We start from the raw sequence: 21,773 nt of genomic DNA, 5'->3' as shown, positions 1-21,773 counted from the left end.
ATAAGTTTTGGTCATGTGTATTTATAGTCTCACATTTTGGGAGGAAGATGTTACATAAACCATAAAATGAGCAATAGATTTTTTTTTTTTTTTTTTTTTTTGTCTTTTGTCTTTTTGTTGTTGTTGTTGTTATTGTTGCTATTTCTTGGGCCGCTCCCGCGGCATATGGAGGTTCCCAGGCTAGGGGTCCAATTGGAGCTGTAGCCACCGGCCTACGCCAGAGCCACAGCAATGCGGGATCCGAGCCGCGTCTGCGACCTACACCACAGCTCACGGCAACGCCGGATCCTTAACCCACTGAGCAAGGCCAGGGATCGAACCCACAACCTCATGGTTCTTAGTCGGATTCGTTAACCACTGCACCACGACGGGAACTCCAAGATTTTAAAAAACTTTTTTAAAAAAGTAACACCTATAATACCCTAAATAGTGCCTATGAATATACATTTTTGGTTATATTTTTAATTTCTGATGGAATAATAAAAATAAGGGATTTACTTTGGTATTAGAAGACACTCTTTCAGACAGATGAAATAAATTTTTTCTTCTTACATTTATGTAGCAATTGTTCAGGTCATGCTCTTTTACTTCCTATGTTTGGAAAATCCTTTATTGAAAATTAGAATAGGACCATAGAATGCTTTTCAAGGAATATGAAGAAAGAGAGCAAGGAATTTCCTAGGGCACAAGTGTCCTGCCAGCATCAGCCTCAAAAGATCTTCGGAAGAGAAACTAGGGATGTTGTTTTGCTGTCTGTCCACTAAGTATCTTAGGTATATGAGAGCTCATCAGTGTTTCACCTCAGAGAGGTTTTACCATTTACATCTGGGGATTCTCAAATCCATATTCCAATTTTGGAAATATATTCATTTATTATTATTATTATTATTTTTAAGTTTCATGGTTTTATTAACACAGATACAATGTGCACATGAGCCCACTATTCATTTCAACTCGGGGTCTAAGCTGCATCTGCCACAGCTTGTGGCAACACTGGATCTTTAACTCACTGAAGCCAGGGATCAAACCAGCATCCTCATGGGTGGATGCTTAACTTGCTGAGCCACAACAGAAACTCCTGTCTATTCATTTTCTTCGCTGCGCAGCCTGGCCTTGGGATTGGTGACCCTGAGGGCCAGCTGGGCTGCTCTCTCCACAATGGCTTTGCGGTTCTTGGAAGAAAGGTTGAGAGCAATCTCAGCACAGTAAGATTTTTCGCACATCAGCAGCACTTCAAGCTCCTTTACATGGTGTACCAGAAACTTCCAGAAGGCACTGGGCAGCACGTGCTTTGTTTTCTTGTTGCTCCCATAACATATGTTGGGCACCAAGATCTGGCCCTTGAACCTTCTACACTCCCTGTTGTCAATGCCTCTGGGTTTCCTCCAGGTCTGTTAATTTTGACATATGTCTGACTGGTGCCATATGAACTTCTTGGTCCTCTTTTTGATGATCTTGGGCTTCACAAGGGGTTTGAGAGTGGCTGTGATGCCAGGCGGGAGATGGCTGCCACCTCCATAGGTGGAGCTGAGGAAGAGAAGGGAAATACTTTTAACTCAAGTTTTGGAACAAGGTGTGGGATAGAGAATTTCTCTTTATGGTCATTTGGTATCACATCAAAATCTCATCAGGAGTTCCCGTCGTGGCGCAGTGGTTAACGAATCCGACTAGGAACCATGAGGTCGCGGGTTCGGTCCCTGCCCTTGCTCAGTGGGTTAAGGATCCGGCGTTGCCGTGAGCTGTGGTGTAGGTTGCAGACGCGGCTCGGATCCCGCGTTGCTGTGGCTCTGGCGTAGGCCGGTGGCTACAGCTCCGATTCGACCCCTAGCCTGGGAACCTCCATATGCCGCGGGAGCGGCCCAAGAAATAGCAGCAACAACAACAACAACAAAAAGACCAAAAAAAAAAAAAAAAAAATCTCATCAAACCTCCTTGAGGTGGTGTGATATGATTGTAGAGTCCCTCCTTCTCACCTCCAGTTGCCCAACATAGTAATGAAAAATGTGGGCATTGATAACAGTTTTCTTTGATGCCATGAATTTTATACTCAGCAGCACCAAATTTCAAAGAAGCACATATTGCCAATTTCAACTATTGCAGAATAATCTACAGAAGAAACCACAAAAGTCTTCAGAAGCAGAATTCGAATATCAATAACCATCTCTGGAGCAGGTGACCTGAAGCCAATTTTGAAAAGGACATTAAAATATTTAAACAGTTGAAATATATCAAATTCGCTCCTAGGATAAATCCAAATCCAAATTACAATAAGATGCCATCAGTATTCTTCTATGAGTTTGGCATTGAAAAGTACATCTTGCCAAAGGTTTGGAAAAAAAGAGCTCTCATGGTTTGCTGGTGGGAATATAAATTTGTTCTAACTCTTTTGGAAAGTAGTTGGCAATATCCATAAAAATTTAAAATATGCAGAATCTTCAACCCCAGATTCACTCTTCTGGGTTTTTCTATAGATAAACTCTCATATGTCTGTACCAGGATGTTCACTGCAACATTTTTTTGGAAGTAGCAATATCTTGGAAACATTTTGGATGCCTACCAGTAGGGGCCTGGTTAAATAAATTATGGTATATCCATAAAATAGAATATATCGTGTCATTTGTAGAATATGGTAGATCTAAAGAATATGGTGTCAATATAGAAATACCTCCAAAATATTTCAAAGGAGAAAAATCAACATGTGTATGGTGTGCTGTATTTGTGAAAAAAGTAAAACATGTATGCACACCATATACACATTGTATATAAACATTATACATAAGTAATTGTGTGTGTGTGTGTGTGATTGTATACAGGCATATCTCAGAGACGTTTTGGGTTTGGTTCCAGCCTACAGCAATAAAGCAAATATAGCAATAAAGTGAGTCATACAATTTTTTTTTGGTTTGTTTCTTAGTGCATATAAAACTTATGTTTGGAGTTCCCGTCGTGGCGCAGCAGAAACGAATCTGACTAGGAACCATGAGACAAAGACAAAAACAAAACGAAACAAAACAAAGCATTTATGTTTACCCTGTAGTCTATTAAGGTGTGCAACAGCATTATGTCTAAGAAAACAACGTGCATACCTTAAAAAATACTTTATTGCTGAAAAATACTAACCATCGTCTGAGCCTTCAGCGAGTTATGTGGTAACATCAAATATCACTGACCACAGATCACCATAACATATATAACAATACTGAACAAGCTTGAAACATTGTGAGAATTCCCAAACGTGACGCAGACACAAAGAGAGAAAATGTTAGAAAAGTGGCACTGATAGACAATCTTCAATTGTAAATAACGCAATACCCGTAAAGCACAATAAATAAAAGCATGATAAAATGAAGTATGCTTGTATACACAGAATAAGTAGGCATGCATAGAATATCTCTTAGTATCTCTCTGCACCTCTCTCTCTAAATTGCTACTAGAGTTTATCCCAGGGAAGGAAAAGTGAGAAACCGGAGGAACTGGATGAATTTATACATTCCTTTTTCTTCTTCTTTTTGTTTCTTGTTAGGTCTGCACCCTTGGCATATGGAGGTTCCCAGGCTAGGGGTCAAATCAGAGCTATAGCTGCTGGCTTAGGCCACAGCCACAGCAACCCCAGATCTGAGCTGTGTCTGCAACCTACACCACAGCTCATGGCCATTTGGGATCCTTAACCCACTGAACAAGGCCAGGGATGGAAACTGCATGCTCATGGCTGCTCGTCAGATTCGTTTCTCTTGAGCCACGATGGGAACTCCTGTACATTCCTTCTTTATAATATTAGAATTTTTTTTTTAAGGCAAGCATTTATTCAGCACTTGGTATATTCCAGATTTTGTTCTATTCACTTTATTGATGAGGAAACTGAATCCCAGTAGAGAAATATGATTGCTTCCACAGTTGGTAGGTAATAGAACCAATGTTTGAACCCAGGCAGTCTAATTTCAGAACCCATACTCTAACCTAAATGTGTGCATATGGTCTCTTTCCACAAATTAAAAAAAAAAAAAGTTAAAAACAACCTCACTGAGATAGAAATTTCAAAATAGTGGAGCCAAGAAAGAGGTATAATTTCACTGGTGTTTACTTAGTTGGGAAATGGTTTCTTTTCGATTATGGTGCTGGAATGCCCCTGGTAAATCATTCTCAGTCTTGGACAGATTGTAAGAGTCACTTAGAAAAATCTTGAAATTATGTAGATGCTGTTGATGGACTATGTCATGTCCATCTGTGTATGTGTCTCTCCTGTGGTTGTAAGTAGGAGACTTTGGGTATCATGGTCCCAAGAACTGAAAGGATTAGATGTATGTCGTGTCTCTGGAGTTTGTGTCTGCTTGACCTGGTGTGAATGAAACTATGGTCAAAGATGATTCCAACAGTTTGTGGTTTCATTTCTTCCTGATCAAACTTTAAGTGGTTTTCTTTCGTCCTGATCAGATACTCTTTTTACATAGAGCAGGGAAGTTAAGGCAGGATCATAAGACAGAAAATATTACCAGCTGGAAGGAACCAGAGGTCTCAGGGCCAAAAGTCCAATTTTAAAGCTTGGCTGATGATATGATTTTGGACAAGTCACTTAAATGTTCTGAGTCACAGTTTCACATCTGTAAAAGAAAAATGCTAATGCCTACCACAGAGGTTGTTTCAAAGACAAATGAAATAATATGTTAAAATAACTAGCTCATTACCTAACAAGTTAAAGTGTTGAGCTCAGGTGTCACCATTGTGGCACAATGGGATCCACGGGATCTCTGCAGTGCCAGGATGCAGGTTCCATCCGCAGCCTTGCATGGCACTGCGGGTTAAAGAAACCAGCATGGCTGCAGCTGCAGTGTAGGTTGCAACCGCGTCTGGGATCTGATCCTTGGCCCTGGAACTCCATATGCCATGGGACAGCCAAAAAAAGAAAAAAAAAGTGTTGAGCTCAATACCTAGTGCATAGTTATTACTCAAAATATATGAGCTGAATCTGAATTTGAGTTTCTTGTGAACAGGTACTCAATTCACAGTTGTTGCTTGCATGTATGGATCAATGACTGACTGACTGTGATGAACGTAGTTGTCTAGGGGAGTTCCCATAGTGGCGCAGCGGAAATGAATCCGACTAGGAACCATGAGGTTGCGGGTTCGATCCCTGGCCTTGCTCAGTGGGTTAAGGATCCGGCGTTGCTATGACTGTGGTGTAGGCCAGCGGCTATAGCTCTGATTAGACTCCTAGCCTGGGAATGCTGTGGGTATGGCCCTAAAAAGACAAAAACAGACTCTCTCTCTCTATATATATATATACATATATATGGTCATCTATACACAATGCAACACCTCTACATTGACTCTTCTAATGATGGAAAAATGAGCCAGACCAAATAAAGATCCAGACTGTGAATATTTGTCACTCATGTGTGAAAATCAGAGAGTTAACAGTTTTTAGGTGCAGCAGGATGTTTTGAAAGTGTTTTGACTCCAGGTATAGTATATAGTTTAGAACAATCTTCTCAATGAATATCACAGTACAGGTTCTCGGTGTCATAGAATCTTCCCTCAATGCAGTGATTCATTTGTGGGTTTACTGCTATTATTACATTGTGCTCAAAAGAGCTCAAGTGTTCCAAAGCTTTTGCTTCCGGCTCTCATTACTAATTAGTCCCATCAATGGTAACTGAGACTTAGAGAGTTAGAGAGGAGAAAGACCAGGACGACTCCAGGTGTTGGGAACACACTCAAGGCAACTCCTGAATGTGATTTCCTCTCTTAACCTCATCTTGTGATTGTATCACCTTTGGCTGAAACCACATCCTGAAACATGACCGTACCTCTTTGTCCTGGTTCAAGAATGTTTGTCCTACAAGGCGAGATTTTTGTGACCCTTCCAAGGAAGGATACTTAAGTCAAGCCCTGATAATAAGACAAAGTGACTCCAGGGAGAAATGCCTAGTGTCTGTGCCTTTGCTCTGTTGGGTTTAGGGTGAAAAAAACTGAACATCAAAAGCCTTAAACACAATAATTTGTGCTTTTAAAGTCTGGAAGTGCTGCATAAATATATGCGCCCTCTTAAAAAGAAAGAGTGTAGTTGATAAAGTCCCCTTGGCAATTTGCTAATGAATTAAGCACTGTTCCTCCTGCAAAAAAATTTTAAGTAAACAATTATATAATACTTATTACATTAAAAAAGAGAATCTGAATTTAACAGTTTTTTTTTTTTCCCATTAACCTGTATGCAGATAGTGAAAATGACATAGGATATAGACAGCCCTGGACATGAGTCTGAAAATACTTGGCACATAGATGTCAGGGACCAATTCCTGTTTGAAAGGTGATACTGTTCTTTTTTGTAACTTGAAATTATCAACCTGCTGCTCTTTGTGTAGCCATGACATCATGCTGTATCCTTTCCATCCCCACAAACAAGTTTTAACCAATATATTGAGTACCAGTGGTCACTGGCTCATGGATCCGTAAGTTGAGTTCAAAAGAAATCAGAATAGAAGACAATACAGGAGTTCCCATTGTGGCGCAGTGGAAATGAATCCGACTAGTAACTATGAGGTTGCAGGTTTGATCCCTGGCCTCGCTTAGTGGACTAAGGATCCCGAGTTGCTGTGAACTGTGGTGTAGGTCGAAGATTTGGCTCAGATCCAGCATTGCTGTGGCTGTGGCATAGGCTGGTGGCTGTAGCTCTGATTCGACCCCTAGCCTGGGAACCTCCATATGCTGCGAGTGTGGCCCTAAAAAGCAAAAAAAAAAAAAAAAAAAAAAAAAAAAAGAAGACAATACATATTTATAAAAGTTTTTTTTCCCTCCATTTACAAATGGAATATTCATTTTCCCCAGCCTTTCTGCCTTCTTCTTTCACCTTTTTCTATCTTACACCCAACCATTAAAAAAATATTTCGAAGATACTTTCTCCTCTAAGTGTATGGATGGAAACCAGGATTCTTGGTTTCAAACAAAAGAATTTGACTCTAGTTTACTTAGGTTTTTTAAAAAAGAATTTAATAGAACTGTATGGAGCACCAGGCTCTTGCAAGAATTTGGGAAGCAAAGTCCGGCTTAGACCTTGGTGGAGGAAAGACTGATTCTCTGGCTGGGAGCAGGCAGACCGCCTGCCTCTTAGGCTTCCATGTTGGGAGGTGGGACCTCTGCCAGCCCCCTTTCTAGGGGTTTCCTCCAAATGAGCAAAACATTTCATGCCAGTGTCCTGTAGCTTCTAAATTAAAAAAAAATTTTAAGCTTCAAATTTTCCCCCCACATGGATTGTTTTATTTTATTTTATTTTTGCTGTTTTTTAAGGGCTGCACCTACGGCATATGGAGGTTCCCAGGCCAGGGGTAGAATCGGAGCTGTAGCTGCCGGCCTACACCTATTTTATTTTTTAAATTTAATCTTACTGGAGTGCAGTTGACTTAAAATGTTGTATTAGTTTCAGGTATACAGCAAAGTGAATCAGTCATACATATAAATATTTACATTTTTCCCCCATATAGGTTAATATAAACTATTGAGTAGATTTTCCTGCACTCTGCAGTAGGTTCCAAATGTAGTATTTAGAACTGGCATGGCCAATGTGACTGTCTGCCTAGATGGTCTTAGAGCCACCTACACCCTCTACTTCTCAGTGGTACATTAAGCCTGAAAGCAGCAGATTTGGTGTCTGGCAAGCGCCCACCTCCTGGTTTGCAGATAGCCACATTCTTACTATATCCATACGTGGTAGAGAGAGAGCAAATTTGCTTGTGTTTCTTCTAATAAAGGCACTAAAATCACTCATGCAGGCTCATTCTCATGGCCTAGCCACCCCTTAAAGGCCTTACCTTCCAAGATGATCACACTGGGCATTAGGGCTTCAACAAATGAATTTGTGGGAGACACAAACTTGAAGGTCTCTCTAGCACCTTGGATCTGAAATATAGATGTAGCTGAATAATAATTTGTTGAATGATTGCTTGAATGACTAAGCTTGTCCTTCCTTTCATTACCTCCCCTCCCTCCCTCCCTCCCTTCCTTCCTTCCTTCCTTCTTTCTTACGTCTTTTTAGGGCTGCACCTGAGGCATATGGAGGTTCCAAGGTTAGGGGCTGAATAGGAACTGTAGCTGCTGGCCTACACCACAGCCATAGCAATGGGGGATTGGAGTCGCATCTGCAACCTATACCATAGCTCACGGCAACGCCAGATCCTTAACCCACTGAGTGAGGCCAGGGATTGATCCTGCATCCTCATAGATGCTAGTCAGATTCATTTCTGCTCAGCGACAATGGGAACTCCTCTTCCTTTCTTCCTCTTGCTGTACCTGGAGCATATGGAAGTTCCTGGGCTGGGGGTTGAATCAGAGCTGCAGCTGCCAGCCTACAACCACAGCCACAGCAAAGTAGATCTGAGCCGCATCTGTGACCTATGCCACAGCTGGCGGGCAACACCAGATCCTTAACCCACTGTGTGAATTCAGTGATTGAACCTGCATCCTCAAGGACACTATTTTGGGTTCTTAACCCACTCAACCACAACAGGAACCCCAGCTTGTGTTTCTTTTGGATTCGCTCCCAGATTATCTGGGAGGTTTTCAAACTTCTTCACTCTGCTCTGAACTCTCACTAAGGTTCTGTGAGGATGCCCTCCTTGGATCCTCTGTGTTTCAGTTTATTAGACAATGTGGCTCATTCAGAAATGACATATTTGGGAGTTCCCGTCGTGGCACAGTGGTTAACGAATCCGACTAGGAACCATGAGGTTGCGGGTTCGGTCCCTGCCCTTGCTCTGTGGGTTAACGATCCGGCGTTGCCGTGAGCTGTGGTGTAGGTTGCAGACGCGGCTCGGATCCCGAGTTGCTGTGGCTCTGGCATAGGCCAGTGGCTACAGCTCCGATTGGACCCCTAGCCTGGGAACCTCTATATGCTGCGGGAGCGGCCCAAGAAATAGCAACAACAACAACAAAAGACAAAAGACAAAAAGACAAAAAAAAAAAAAAAAAGAAATGACATATTTGTATTTTAAAGACCTTGGTTATGTTGATTTCTTCTCAGCCCATGAAGACTCGGTATATTGGGGCCCTCTTCTTCCTAATCCATCTAGGCTGACGTTCACCCCAACTTATTTATTTATTTTTATTTTCAAATTTTATTTATTTTTGAAAAATTTATTTAAAAATTAAAGTATAGTTGATTTATTTTTATTTTTATTTTTAAATTAAAAAAATTAAAGTATAGTTGATTGACAGTGTTAGGTTAATTTCTGCTATACAGCATAGTGAGCCAGTCATACATACATATATATATATGTAAATATATATTCTTTTTCTCGTATGATCTTCCATCATGTTCTATCCCAAGAGATTAGATATAGTTCCGTGTCCTGTACAGCAGGACTTCATTGCTTATCCACTCTAAATATAATAGTTTACATCCATTAACCCTAAACTCCCAGTGCATCCCACCCCCTCCCCCTTGGCAACCACCAATCTGTTCTCTGTGTCTGTGAGTCTGTTTCTGTTTTGCAGATAGGTTCATTTTAGATTCCACATATAAGTGATATCATATGGTATTTCTCTTTCTCTTTCTGACTTATTTCACTCAGTGTGAGCATCTCTAGTTGCACTCTAGTGACTGTTTTAAGTGTGACTGAGGAGATTATTTCCATATAAGCAGCATTTAGCAAGGTTTACTCGGTTACTGGGAAGATGAGTTTGTTCAGCATTTGTGTGTGGATCCTTTAGGCTGGTTTAGGTACTTTCCTTGGTGAAGATCCTGTTATGGTTGGAAAATTTTCTGTTACCAATTAATTTTTATACAGTATGTGGAAGATCTTCATGAAGAACCACTTAAAAATGTATTATTAATTGTAGGATGTGCTATTGTCAGTAGTGGCCTCATGTTCCCCATTCTGGTGAAAGGTTAATTAATGTTGAGTCATGGGGAGATTTGAATGGCTCTGGCGTGCTAGCTGATGGCATTAAGGATCTTAGGTGAAATCATATTTCAACCAGAGAGATTCTTCTCCCAATTGTAAGTAATCTTTAGTGTTTCAGTTGTCTTGAACTGTGTTTATCCACTTAGCTAATTTTTTTTTTTTTATGGGGGGGAAACCTCAAGATAACCTGGGATACTCTGCCAATATTTAAAATTTTTTTTTTCCCTATTGGGGTGTGCGTGTAATATCAGAGCCCTTTAAGGCTATACTTACAATGGGATCTTAAGTGTGTGTGATGATTGTCAAAAGGCAGCAAGGGTGACTTCCATCTACGGGTTGTCTGGATTGCTCTGTTTGTGCTGAACTTTTCCACTTTCGTGAGTTTAGAAAAACTGCAGGCCTGTGAAATCATTTAACGTTTTTTGACCATTTAAAGCAAATGCATTTCGGCATTTATAGACTACTTTTCTGGGTGCCCTTTTTCCCTTTCTTTACGGCCATAGGCTGAAATGACCAGCCTGGCTGGGTGCCCATATTCCCGACCGGCCCCTCCTCTTTGCCTGTCCCTTCCTCTCTTATGGCTGCAGCCACCTACCCAGGAGGTGCAGGTGGATCTGGGCTCCAGACGCTTGAGATCACTTTGAGAGTGTCCACTTGTCCTAGGGCTGAGAAATTACCCAGGTCTTGGCCTTTCAATGCTAAAGTGAGGAAAGTCCTGTGCAAACCAGGATGGCTGATTACCATACTTTTACAATTGTCAGGGGATATTTAAGAATTCCTAATTCAATAGCCTCAGTGACTGGACATTAAGACTGTGATTCTGGAGTTCCCGTCGTGGCGCAGTGGTTAACAAATCTAACTAGGAACCATGAGGTTGCGGGTTTGATCCCTGGCCTTGCTCAGTGGGTTAAGGATCCAGCGTTACCATCAGCTGTGGTGTAGGTTGCAGACACGGCTCGGATCCCACATGGCTGTGGCTCTGGTGTAGGCCGGTGGCTACAGCTCCGATTCGACCCTTAGCCTGGGAACCTCCATATGCCGCAGGAGCAGCCCAAGAAAAGGCAAAAAAAAAAAAAAAAAAAAAAAAAAAGACTGTGATTTTGCATTGCTGCCCTGGCACTGAATTTTGCCTTGATCTATGGTTGAGAACCTACCTTGCACCTATAGCCAATAGAAAGAACTTTGTCATAATTCTTCATTTTTTTTTTTTTTTTGGTCGTGCCCATGGCATGTAAAAATTCTGGGGCCATGGATCAAACCCATGCCAGGGCAGTAACCTGAGCAGCAGCAGTGATGATACTGGATCCTTAACCCACTGACTCACCAGGGAACTCCCTCATATGTCTTTATGTTTATCTGCCTAGTACTCCAGGTCCACATGGCCTGGATCCTGCCATTTAGCCTTGGTCCCCAGCCTACATTTCCACCTAATGTGGTCTGCTTCTAGCCCTTTGGTGCCAGGATTCCACCTCTACCACCTGTTACCTATATTCAACTTGAAGTCTGCCTAGCACTTTCAGCACAGGATCTGTTACATCCTGCATCAGCATCACATGGGAATGAGTTAAAAATGAAAATTCTCGGGTCCTACCATGGATCTACTGAATCAGAAACTCTGGGGGCATTTTCTGTTTTATTTATTATTACTACTATTTTTTTTATGGCCACATATGTGGCATAAGGAAGCTCCCAAGCTAGGGGTCAAATTGGGGCTGTAACTGCCAGCTTATGCCAGAGCCACAGCAATGCCAGATCTGAACTGCATCTGAGAGCAATGCAGCAGTCTGTGGCAATGCCAGATCCTTAGCACCCTGAGTGAGGCCAGGGATCCTCATTGACACTCTGTTGGATTCTTAACCCCACTGAGTCACAATGGGAACTCCCTTTTTTTTGTTTTTTGTTTTTTGTTTTTGGCCATGGTGTGTAGTGTCTTGATGTGGGATCTCAGTTCCGAGACCAGGGATTGAACCCAGGCCACAGGAGTGAATGCACCAAATCTTAACCATTAGACCACAAGGGAACTCTCTCTGGGGGTGTTTAAGAGTCCCTCCAGGTGATTCCATTGCACAATCAAGTTTGCGAGCTGCTGTCCTGGACTGTACAGGGTGTCCCTCCAGCCAGACCTTGGGGCCTAAAGCCAAGTCTAGCCACCTTGGTGGGTATTTACTGTCCACTCCCTACACATTGCTGGCAAGGTCCATTTCCTTCCTGACCAGCCTCAAGTTCCTATTCCTACATAGAACCTTAAAGCATGGTTACTTCCACTCTTGATTGAGATGGTCCACTTTGTCCAGGATGAAGGCGTTTACTGGGCACACAACTTTCAGTGCTGGAACTGGGAAAGTTCTGGGCAAGGTGGACAGATGAAAACTCCAACCGAGTAAGGCCATCAGTGTATTCAGTGCTGTTGACTTATGGGGACAGTAAAATGGAAATAGGATTATTGAACCTTCAGAATATTCTCTCACTTACAACCAAAAGAAAAACACCCAAAAGGAAGACAATCCATTATGGGGTATGAATGTGCTAATTGTATAATTAAATAATTTTCAGAATTGAAGAGGTTCATTTCAACTAGGACTGTTTAAAGAATTAAAAAAAACTTTTCTGGGGGAGTTCCTGTTGTGGCTCAGGGGAACCCGACTAGTACCCAGGAGGACTCAGGTTCGAGCCCTGGCCTCTCTCAGTGGGTTAAGGATCTGGCATTGCCTTGAGCTGTGGTGCAGTTCACAGATGCAGCTTGGATCCGGCATTGCTGTGGCTGTGGCATAGGCAGGCAGCTGCAGCTCCAGTTGGACCCCTAGCCTGGAAACTGCCATATGCTGCAGGTTGTGCCCCTAAAAAGACACACACACACACACACACACACAAAAGGACTTTTCTGGGAAGCAAATTCATCAGAGTCAGGATTTTAGAATGACCTTGCTCTGTGATCTCAGGCAAGGCACTGATCTTCTGCTTTATCTGTATTTGGGACAGTAATAAATTTTTCTTGTAATTATATTACAGGGGATGAATTGAGGATAAATGAGATTAAGTGGTGTCTGTAAAAGTCCTCTATTTCTTGGATGGATGCTGTATAAATATGTCATTTTATTAACAATAATAAACCCATACACAGACACTTTCCAGAGAACATAATGTCTCTTGAAAGATGTGCTCTTGAAAGATATGAGAAGAAATTAAAGGTAGCACCCGACTGCCCCAGATGGAAGTCATTTCTCTCTCTTGTGAATTCCTGTAGGTCTTACTGTCCAGGCTGGTTCTTAGTCTTGACTGCCCACAAGAATCACTCAGGGGAGTTCCCATCGTGGCTCTGGGCTAATGAACCCGACTAGTTCACAAGGATGTGGGTTCAATCCTTTTCCTCGTTCAGTGGGTTAAGGATCCGGTATTGCCATGAGCTGTGTCGTAGGTCCCAGACGCAGCTTGGACCTGGTGTTGCTATGGCTGTGGTGTAGACTGGCAACTACAGCTCCTATTTGACCGCTAGCCTGGGAACTTCCATATGCCATGGGTGCAGCCCTAAAAAATACAAAAAAAAAAAAAAAAAAAAAAAAAAAAAAAGAATCACCCAGGTATCTCTTAAAAAACAAAACCAAAACTGAAACCAAACTGATGCCAGGGATACCCCCCTCCCCTACAGAGTGTCTGATTTAATCAGCCTGCTGTGGTGCTCAGACCTTGGTGGTTTTAAATTCATTGGGTAATTCAAATATGCAGCCAGATTTGAGGGTCATAGATCTAGAATAGTTTTCTCTTCTTCTTCTTTCATTTTCTTTTCCTTTTCTTTCTTTCTTTCTTTCTTTCTTTCTTTCTTTCTTTCTTTCTTTCTTTCTTTCTTTCTTTCTTTCTTTCTTTCTTTCTTTCTTTCTTTCTTTCTTTCTTTCTTTCTTTCTTTCTTTCTTTTTCTTTTTTTTCTGTTTTGGCTACCCTGCAGTATATGGAATTCCTGAACCAGGGATCAGATCCGAGCCACAGTTGTGACCCAGGCCAAGCTATGGCAACAGTGGATCCTTAATCCACTGTGCCGGGCTGGGGATTGAACCTGCATCCCAGCCCTCCAGAGATGCTGCTAATCCTGTTGCACCACCTTGAGAACTCCTAGAATAGTTTTCAAATGTTAGTCTTAAGAATCATCGGGGAGATGTTAGAAATACAAAATTAGCCTCCACTTCAATCTGGCTGAGTGGGTCTGGGGTGACTTGTAGAAACCTTTATGCAGACATTTATTTAATTTATTTTTGCACACTATGTAATGCATGATTAGTAGAATGTCTAATGCATTTCAGATATTTAATCAATGCGTGCTGAATGAGGCTTGTTGTTTTGTGTCCATTGATAATGATTTCAGTTCTTAGACTCTAGGGCACAGGCCTCTGGACTTGGGGGTTGCTTTTTAAATAATATGAGCCTCAGTTAAGCTTGACCAGATGAGAATTGTAAGAGGTCAGTACACACTCCACGGTGTCGAAAAGCTTGCTGAGCTGGAGAACGCCCTGTCAATAGGAAGATAACACCTATCTACGAAACAGAGACAGATCATGGCTGTGGAGAAAAGACTTGTGGTTGCCAGGGGCCAGGCAGTGGGATGGACAGGGAGTTTGGGACTGATGGATGCAAACTGTTACATTTGGAATGGATGGGCAATGGAGTCCTACTGTACGGCACAGTGACCTGTGTATGACTTCACTCTACAATAGAAATTGAAGAAACATTGTAACTCTACTATACTTTAATAAAAATAAAGCAATTTAATTTAAAAAAGAATGATAACCCCACACTACTCATTAGATTCTAACTCAGCCTGTGTTCTGGTTTCCGAAATGGTTCGATGGAAACAGGTCTGACGCAAACTTTAAAAAAGGACCAGCCAACAGAAACCAGTAGAGTCCATTGGAATATCCACATCAATGATTTTATCTGAACTATTTTTTTCTCTCAGAACCCAATTTCTAAGCCTGCATCCAGCAAACAAAAATCCACCAAGTTTGCTAAGTGTTATCATGGCTTCAGAAATGAAAGTCCCAGAGCACTTTGAACTTGAAAAAAATCACAACAGAAAAGCAAAGCCTGTGGATATAAAATAGTCAAAAGCCTTGGGATATAAAATTGTCCACTTGGCAATTGCTCCAGGCCCACCCTGTTTACAGTAAAAGGCTAAAAGTCCAAGACAAGCAAAGGCACATAGCTTAACAGAATCAGCCCTTGCTGCCCTATTTACATTACACTGCCTTTGTCAAGCTCATAGCCATCTCCCTCTTTCTGGAGGAACCAACTTTTTTTTTTTCAGTTGACTTTTGTTTTCCAAGCCATGCCAACATTCCAGCCACATGAGAAATCCTGAAGAGATTTAAACCCCAAATTCAAAGTACTGTTTGTACTACAAACATGTTACAGTTGTCAGTGAGCAGTACACAAACACATTAGGAGAGGGGGATGGAAATTGAATGGACATTAATTTCTGGGGTGAGCTGCCAGGTGGAATGTTACATGTCAGAGGGTCCATCCAATTGGTAATAGCCTTCCCGAAAGTTTAATTCAAGACATTATAGGACAAAGCTTTGTGGATGTTAAGGACAGGAGCTCAGCTAGATAATTAAATCAAACTTTAGTAACAACTGGAGAAAAGAAAGACTCCAGCTGGACGTCTTCAAGATTTTTTATAGTAAAGCTAGTCTAACAATCTAACAATTAAGAGGGCCCAGGGACATTTATATATAAAAATGTGTTGTAACCACTTTTATGGTGTGGCTCATTTGAAGGAAATAAACTAGAGAAATTTTTCACATACTTTATTCCACAAATGTTCTATCAAATTCCTGCTGCAATTGAACCCTGATAATATCATTTTACAACATGGGCCAAGAAATTCTGCAGTTTTTAAAGAAAATGACTATTCCACATGATGTGTGATTTAAATTGTGGATATCTTATTATTATCAATAGGACTTAAAACACAGATTGTCAAACATTTAAAATAACTTTACCTTCTTTTCTGCTTAATGTGAACATACCATTAGGTGACTTTGTCAACTGCTAAGGGAATGAAAAAAAGACGTATTTTCTTTATCCTAGATGGTATGTATTTCCCCATGTTCCTTTACACCCATTGGCTCCACTATAATGCTAGGTAAGAAAATGACTCTTTATTTTTATTTTATTTCTATTAATTAATTAATTAATTAGGCTTTTTAGGGCTGCACCTGCAGCATATGGAAGTCCTCAGGCTAGGGGTTGAATCAGAACTGCAGCTGCTGGCCTATGGCGCAGCCACAGCAACACCAGATCCGAGCCACATCTGCTACCTACACCACAGCTCATGTCAGCGCCAGATCCTTAACCCACTAAGCAAGGCCAGGGATTGAACCTGAGTCCTCATGGATACTGGTCAGGTTCATTACCGCTGAGCCATAACGGGAACTCCGAAAACGACTTTTTAAAGGCTAACATGGTGACTGGAATTTTGCAGGATAGAATGTCCATAAAAAGGGAACAGAGAAGGAGATATTCTACAAGGTAGAATAATTCTCTTTGAAGTTGTTTGTGCAAATTTACCCTAATATTTGTGTTTATGCCCCTTTTTGGTCTTCTGCGTTGTATTACTAGAGTAAACGTTTAATATAATAGCTCCAAAGATGTAAACCCTGAAAATAACCAGAATAAAGTGCTAATAGATATTCCCAGTTAGCAAAGAGAGACAGGGCAAGGACTTGGAATACCTTCTGACTTGTAAACAAAAACATGAAATTGTGCTTTCATTCGAATATACATGATTATACTACAATTTTCTTGAAGATTGAACTCTATCACTATATTCTAATGGCAAACAAATGTCAGGTCTGTTGGTCTTATCATTAGCAGTTGGAAGAGGGGCAGTGTAAATTCTTGGCAAGAGTATTCTGGGTCTTCTGAGGCTGGAAAGTTGGCAGAGGATTTTAGTGATTTTTTTTTTTTTTTTCAGGCAAACATTTTAGCCTCTTTTCTTTGGTGCTCTGCCCTTGAATTTTCATTTAGATTGTGATGATAAGAGCTTGTGGGGGTCAAGGAATATGAGTTTATGGGCAGAATCATTGTCTTTCCTTTCCAAATTCCTCCAACGAGGGAAGAGAAGCCAGTCTTTACTGAGCATCTATTATGGACCAGTTTCTTTCACACAGGTCAACTCATTTAATGATCTCAAGATTATTTATTTTGTGCGATTACCTCCATTTACACGGTGAGAAAAACGGAGGCCCGGAGAATGTTAAGACTTTGTATGATATGCTACTGCTTAGTGGGGCAGCAGAGATTCCAACTGAGGTTGCTGATTCCAGAACCTACATCCTTTTCCACTGCAGTGCGCTGTGACTTTAGATATTAGAGTAGATTTTGGATGGTGTCAGTGAAACAAATGATGGAGGTGAAGTGAGGATTCCCAAGAAAAAGAACACAATTGAACGAGTCCCAAGTCACACCAAAGCTACATTGTAGGCATTTCAAACATCTGTGCTTTGCCCTGCGCATACTTTAAGAATTTCAGCCTTTTAAATATAAGGAGTGAAGGAGTTCCCACTGTGGCTCAGCAGTAACAAAACTGACTAGGATCCATGAGGACGAGGGTTCAATCCCTGGCTTCGCTCAGTGGGTTAAGGATCTGGCTGTAGTGTGTGTCGCAGACGCATCCCGGATCTGGCATTGCTGTGGCTGTGGCGTATGTAGGCTGGCAGCTACAGCTCCAATTCAACCCCTAGCTTCCATATGCTGTGAGTGTGGCCCTAAAAAAGACAAAGAAAAAAAAAAAAAGTGAAAACCTTTGGCTTGTGGAAACCTGCAAAGTGAAAACTCACTTACTGGGCACGTGGGGTGTAAGACAAGTGGGCTACATTCAGAATTTAGCCTCTGTTGTAGATGTTTGAGGAGAAGGCACTTTACTTGGATGTTTCATGGGTAAGGTCCAATAAAAGCAATAAAATTGCTTTAATTCCTTGCATTTTAGGTTCTCCACTATTGTAACATTCAAGAAATAAGTGATAGAAATACTCAATCAAACCTACATGCTTTAAAGTAGTTGGACACCATGATGAAATCTGTACATTTTGTACACAACTTATCAGGAAAAGGAGGTAAATTGCTAAACACAGATTTTTCTGGATTTTGCAAAGTGTACCTATGTCATCACCTGTGATGAGCATACTCGCAGCCTGACTGCATTTTTATCCCTGAATTCATATCACTTACAATGGAAAACCAGAATGACATTTTTGAGGAATTTTAAAGCAAGAAATCCTTGGTTAAAAAAAAGGTGTGCTTCTTAGGCATGATGTACCTAGGCACTCAGGGATCTAGGATGATTTCTGAAAATAAATCATTAACAAATAAAGGTGTAAAACTAGGTGGCTCTTGGGTAAATCTTCCACTAATCAGAAATTCAGTAAGCCAAAAGAAAGAAGCCCAAATATTCCCATGTATTTGATTTTTCAGTTGTTGACTTTTACCTATGCTTAAATCAAAAAAAGCTAAAAGTCTTCACATGCAAAGTATATAACAACACTTGTAAACACATGAATGATGTAGGTTTAAATTACTAGGTTTTTTAAAGCTAATAAATTACATGGTTGTTACTGGGTTTAGAAGGCATATTTTGACCTTGCAACACAAAAGATTTTGTGTATCCTACGTCATGGGTACCAAATAATACCCATCTAGTTTTACTTGAGGCTTTTCTACATCCTATTATTTGTTGGCTTTTTCCTGAGCAACTACCAGAGCTTCAAGAATTCCCACTTTCTTCAAATATTCACCAACTGAGGGCAACTAAAACATTAATGACCGATTATAGATAACCCACAGTTCTTAGATTTGGAGCTAATAAGGAAGAGACAGATAAGGAGGCACTTTTAAAACAAGACAACAAATTATAGATGAGTGTTTGACATTTATCACACAGCAACTTTTTTTTTTTTTGTCTTTTTTTGCCATTTCTTGGGCTGCTCCCGCGGCATATGGAGGTTCCCAGGCTAGGGGTCTAATTGGAGCTGTAGCCACTGGCCTATGCCAGAGCCACAGCAACTGGGGATCTGAGCCGCATCTGCAACCTACACCGCAGCTCACGGCAACGCCGGATCCTTAACCCACTGAGCAAGGCCAGGGATCGAACCCGCAACCTCATGGATCCTAGTCGGATTCATTAACCACTGTGCCACGACGGGAACTCCTATCAAAAAAGCAACGTTTAAAGCAGCAGGAACATACCTCTGTGCTGCTATTACTTTTGGCATTATGACATGCCTCCTAGTGCTTTTCCCTGTGGTTCTATCCACTGAGGAGGTTGTGAAAACAATAGTTCTCTGCCTGGAGATGGTGGTGACCAGTGGTGAAGCTAAGCTGATGCTGCCAGAGCTTTATACCAAGCCCCCTGGGCTGTGATGAAGTTCCTGGGAGGTTCTGGGGGAAGATACAGTGGGCTCCAGCTGCAGTAAGCCCACCATGCCCACTTCTCCGTACAACTTCCCTAAAGTTTGGATGGCTGAGAATTCCTGAGAAGAATGTGGGAAAAGAAGAGGAAGAAGAGAAGAGCAGAAGGTAGTTGGAAGGGGGAGGGTCTCAGGCTCTGTCTAGACCACACTCTATATTCACGTCCAGAAGTGCAGGTGGTTTGTCACCAAGAGATGTTTACCTTATATTTTTTATTTATCTGTGCAGCAATTTTACTAAGTGGTATTAGCTCCACTTTAACAATGGAAAAACATAGCTCTGAGAATGTAATACAGAATCTTCGGATCGCATAGCTAGTATATGGGATCCTGGGACTTGAACCCAAAGCTTTTGACCATTGTACTGTCCATCTCCCAACATGTAGGGCCAAGGGATGGAAGGGGCCACTGAGGAAGGTCATTGCTCCTGTTCCTTTCAGAGGCCCATCTTCTTCATTCCATCAGATGTGTATGAGTAGGTATTTAGTGTGATTAGTATTCTTCTATTTTTTTTTTTTTTTTTTGCTTTTTAGGGCCGCACATGAGGCATATAGAAGTTCCCAGGCTAGTGGCTGAATTGGAGCTGCAACTGCTGGCCTATACCACAGTCACAGCAACATGGGATCCGAGCTGTCTATGACCTATGCCATAGCTCATGGCAACTCTGGATCCTTAACCCACTGAGAGAGGCCAGGGATTGTACCCACATCCTCATGCGTTACTAGTCAGGTTTGTTACTGCTGAGCCACAGTGGGAACTCCACCATGAGTATCCTTAATAAGGCCCCTCATTTCCTTTCTTTGATTACTCCCACAGGCATATATTTCTCAAAAATGAATACCTATGAATTGAACCATTTTAAATTTATTCTTTTTTTTTTTTTTTTTTGGTCTTTTTAGGGCCACACCTTTGGCACATGGAAGTTCCCAGGCTAGGGGTCGATCAGAGCTGCAGCTGCCAGCCTACACCACAGCCTGCGTCCTCATGGATACTAGTCAGGTTCGTTACTGCTGAGCCACAACTGGAACTCTGTAAGCTTTTGTTTTTCAAATGAAATCTAGAGTTAATAAGTATCTAAAATAAACATTGCTCATAAACAAGAGAAGTGTGCCTTTTCTTTCTTCCTCTTTGAATAACCTCTTACATACCTGCCATATTGAAATTACTTCTGATTTTGGTTATAAATGATTATTACATTAAAAAAATCAATAACTTTTAAAATATATACTGTATTCTTTGCTCTCCACTATTTTTTGTATTTCACATTTTCCTCTTTTTTTCATGTTCCTCTTTTTATGTTTTATTTTTATCTTTTTGGAGTAAATCTCTTGAAAAATTATTTCAGAAAGGATGAACAAATGTTTTTTGAGTCCTTTCATATCTGAAAATATCTTTCTTTTGTGTTTCTATTTGAAATTTGGCTGGCATAGAATTCTACGTTCAATTGTTAATTTTTCTTTCTTTCCTTTTTTTTTTTTTGTGGACTTTTTGTCTTTTCTGGGCTGCACCCACGGCACATGGAGGTTTCCAGGCTAGGGGTCTAATTGGAGCTGTAGCCGCTGGCCTATGCCAGAGCAACAGCAACGCCAGATCTGAGTGTCTGCGACCTATACCACAGCTCACAGCAATGCCAGATCCTTAATCCACTGAGCAAGGCCAGGGATCGAACCTGCAACCTCATGGTTCCTCGTGGGATTCGTTCACCACTGATCCATGACAGGAACTCCCCTCAACTGTTAATTTTTCTTAGAATTTTGAATATACTATGCCAACGTCTTCTCACACCCAGCATTGCTGTTGAAATGAAAGACAGTAATCTAATTCTCATTCCTTAGTTGACAATCTTTCCCTCTCTGAAAAGTGTTTAGGACTTTCTTCATAGCATTGGATTTTTTTTTTTTTCTTTTTATGGTTGCACCTGTGGCATATGAAAGTTCCCTGGGTAGAGGTCAAATCTGAACTGCAGCTTCAGGCCTATTGCATAGCCACAGTAATGCTGGATCCTTAACCCACTGTTCAAGGCAAGGGATCAAACCCATATCCTCACAGGCACTCTGTTGGGTTCTTACCCTGCTGAGCCACAAAGGGAACTTCTAGATTAGATTTTTGAAGTTTCATGTGAATGTGATTTGCTGTGGTTCTTTCATTCATTCTGATTGGCACTTGATGGGCCCTTTGAATGTTCCTTAGCTCTGGGGCTGTTTCTTCAATAATGTCTGTGTCATCTTTTCTCTCTGTACTCTGTTTTCCCTGTAGGACTTTTATCAGGCAGCTGCTGAAACTCCTGGATCTATTCCTTGATGTCTTCTTCTCTTCCTTCATGCTTTCTGTCTCATTTTCCCTTTGCACTGAATTTTGAGAGAACTGCTTAGCATGATCTTCCTGCTTGGCCAGTTCATTCTTTAGCTACGTCTATTCTATTTAG

General features: G+C 41.2%; 1 long non-coding RNA gene and 1 pseudogene across 6 annotated transcripts in view; one reads left to right on the top strand and one right to left on the bottom strand.

The window, feature by feature from the left end:
- The window catches only part of LOC106505844 (uncharacterized), a 458,785-nt gene that overhangs the window by 5,916 nt on the left and 431,096 nt on the right, over window positions 1–21,773 (top strand). The gene's annotated exons all lie outside the window — the stretch shown is intronic.
- LOC146397850 (large ribosomal subunit protein eL32 pseudogene) lies at window positions 1,063–2,161 on the bottom strand (annotated as a pseudogene).

The sequence above is a fragment of the Sus scrofa genome, chromosome 13, assembly GCF_054392235.1.
Source record: "Sus scrofa isolate SSC_HxYL_T2T_F1_AM1 chromosome 13, Sscrofa_HxYL_maternal_Yorkshire_Landrace_v2.0, whole genome shotgun sequence".
Classification (NCBI taxonomy): domain Eukaryota; kingdom Metazoa; phylum Chordata; class Mammalia; order Artiodactyla; family Suidae; genus Sus; species Sus scrofa.
Note: the sequence above shows the minus strand (reverse complement) of the source record. Positions and strands in the feature narration are given on the sequence as shown.